General features: G+C 42.3%; 1 protein-coding gene across 1 annotated transcript in view; it reads right to left on the minus strand.

Moving 5' to 3' along the window:
* usp48 (ubiquitin specific peptidase 48) overlaps positions 1 to 3,279 on the minus strand; it is a gene marked incomplete at its 5' end in the record, with an annotated part of 242,914 nt that overhangs the window by 233,660 nt on the left and 5,975 nt on the right.

Here is a 3,279-nt window from a genome sequence, read left to right on the forward strand (position 1 = left end):
ATGAAGATGTTCACATCCTGGACAGAGAGGAACGATGGTTTGAGAGAGGAGTAAAGGAGGCCATCTTTGTGAAAAGAAATCGTCCATCATTAAACAGGGGTGGAGCCTCCGGGTTCAACTGTCCCCATCTTACATTGCTGTGATTGCTAGTATCACTCAGCCCTCTGTGAATATCAAACAGCCATCAGTGTGCTAATGACCCATTGTTAGGCTGATGGTCCTTCTTGAGCATGTGATCAGCTGGTTTTGGTTGTCAGCAGCAAACTGGTTGATCCACTCTAAGAAGGTGCTATTTGAGAGACTGAGCTGAAAGCAGCACCTCAGACTGAGGAAGTCTCTTGGATGAGAGACGAAACGTTTCTAGAATTTTTTTGCTTTGTTTTGCTTTTGTTTTTTTTTTTTGAATGTCCAGAGGACCAGATTGAACTTTTTTGGATTTTTCTACCTGGATTATTGAGCATGCATCAAGATATGTGTCTTTATGTTTTGGATCATTGTCTTGTTGGAAGATAAATCTCCGTCCCAGTCTCAGGTCTCTTGCAGACTCAAACAGGTTTTCTTCCAGAATGGTCCTGTATTTGGCCCCATCCATCTTCCCATCAATTCTGACCATCTTCCCTGTCCCTGCTGACGAAAAGCAGGCCCAAACCATGATGCTGCCACCACCGTGTTTGACAGTGGGGATGGTGTGTTCAGGGTGATGAGCTGTGTTGCTTTTACACCAAACATATCGTTTTGCATTGTGGCCAAACAGTTGGATTTTGGTTTCATGTGACCAGAGCACCTTCTTCCACATGTTTGGTGTCTCCCAGGTGACAAACTTTAAACAACACTTTTTATGGATATCTTTGAGAAATGTCTTTCTTCTTGCCACTCTTCCATAAAGGCCAGATTTGTGCAGTGTACGACTGATTGTTGTCCTATGGACAGACTCTCCCACCTCAGCTGTAGATCTCTGCAGTTCATCCAGAGTGATCATGGGCCTCTTGGCTGCATCTCTGATCAGTCTTCTCCTTGTTCCAGATGAAAGTTTAGAGGGACGGCCGGGTCTTGGTAGATTTGCAGTGGTCTGATACTCCTTCCATTTCAATGTGATTACTTGCACAGTGTTCCTTGGGATGTTTAAAGCTTGGGAAATCTTTTTGTATCCAAATCCGGCTTTAAACTTCTCCACACCAGTATCTCGGACCTGCCTGGTGTGTTCCTTGGTCTTCATGATGCTCTCTGCGCTTTGAACAGAACCCTGAGACTATCACAGAGCAGGTGCATTTATACCGAGACTTGATTACACACAGGTGGATTCTATTTATCATCATGAGTCATTTGGGACAACATTGGATCATTCATAGATCCTCACTGAACTTCTGGAGTGAGTTTGCTGCACTGAAAGTAAAGGGGCTGAATAATATTGCACGCCCCACTTTTCAGTTTTTTATTTGTTAAAAAAGTTTGACACATCCAATAAATTTCATTCCACTTCACGATTGTGTCCCACTTGTTCTTGATTCGTCACAAAAAAAATTTATTTTATATCTTTATGTTTGAAGCCTGAAATGTGGCAAAAGGTTGAAAAGTTCAAGGGGCCCGAATACTTTCGCAAGGCACTGTAACTGCATCAAAGCCTGAAACTGGCCCGGCCCGCACATTTAAGCACATTTTTATGGCCCGGCTCGAATTCGGGTCGTGCTGGGCCGGGCTTTGGGCACGGGTTAGTAATGACAGCTCTAGTATGAATACAGCAGCTTAAAGGCAAGGAATCATCAGCATGGCTAATCAGCAGCACAGCCACTCCAAGGGCATAACATCATCATCTGGGCTTTTCTAAATACTTTGAAGTAATAATAATCTTAGTTACCATAATTTACGGACTACAAAACGCACCTGTGTATAAGCTGCACATATTAAATATAAGAACAATCATAATTTTATACAAACAAAATACCGGTAAATATCTACTGGTAAGCATAATCACTGGATATAAAAGCGCCACACATGGCGCGGTTGTGGCTGAGTGGTTAGAGTAGTCATCCTCCAATGCAAGAGTTGGGGGTTCGAATCCACCAGCAGTCGCATGCCGAAGTGTCCTGGGCAAGACACTGAACCCCTCGTTGCCTCTGATGTGTGTCCCATCGGTGTATGAATGTGATAAAAGCTCTGATTAGACTCTTTAGAATGATTTGTTCAATTAGCTTTGTATAGATCTAGTAGAGTGCTGTATGAATTGGTAAATGAGGCACAGATTGTAAAGCGCTTTGAGTGTCTTGAAATAAGATAGAAAGGCGCTATATAAGTACAGTCCATTTACCATTTACACACCTACATAACTTGTCTCCGTTCCATTTAATGTTAGGATGTGAGCTTAAAATTACCGGTAGGGCTCTGTTATTCCGGACATGTCATGGCTATTGCGCTGCTCAAGGTGGCTGCATGTTGGAGCAGCTCTGTTACTTTCATTTTGAGATTTTGCTTTTGGAAACTTTAATTCCTCTTTTTCTGGATGTAAATCACAATGTTTTGGATGATTGTTTCCTCTGGTATCAGATGCTGTGCAGATGGAAGGATTTTTACTGAAACTTTTTTAGTTTTGGACATTTGTTATAATGCGTAACCATGGCAACAAGGTGGTTTTCTATACCCAACAGCAGCTGATAAACATCTCAAAGCTCAAATAATATCTCAACTACAGCCCAAAATCTCAAGTGAGTTGCGAATGCGTTCTGTGGACGCATTCTCATCTGCCTACCAGCTGTGCTTGGGTGCCTGGCCACTGGGATCCTGGAGTTGGTGGGAGACACGGCTCATACCATACCACTTTATTTATAAAGCACTTAAAACAGCTACAAGGCCAACCAAAGTGCTTTACAGACAGAACAACAGGTAACACACAAAGCAAAATACAAAATGAGGTAAATCAGAATATAGACATAAAAACGATGCAGATAATGACAACAAACCAGTGTAGAGCATACAGGATCAAAACACAGATCATCTGGTGTTAAAAGCTACTGAATAGTAGTGAGTTTTTAAACGGGACTTGAAAACCGAGAGGGAGGGGTCCTGTCTGACAAGCAGAGGTAACTCGTTCCAGAGTCTTGGTCCTGCTACAGAGAAGGCCCTGTCAGAGTCAGAGTCAGAGTCAGAGTTTCTTTATTGTCATTCGCACCTCATGTGGTACATGTGGTGGAGCGAAATTATGTACACAGGGTCCCAGTTACATCCAAGAATAAAATGTATAAGAAAAACAGTAATAACATCTAAGATATGAACTAAGAAAAACAT

This window comes from Nematolebias whitei, chromosome 7 (assembly GCF_014905685.2).
Source record: "Nematolebias whitei isolate Nwh7 chromosome 7, NemWhi1, whole genome shotgun sequence".
Lineage (NCBI taxonomy): Eukaryota > Metazoa > Chordata > Actinopteri > Cyprinodontiformes > Rivulidae > Nematolebias > Nematolebias whitei.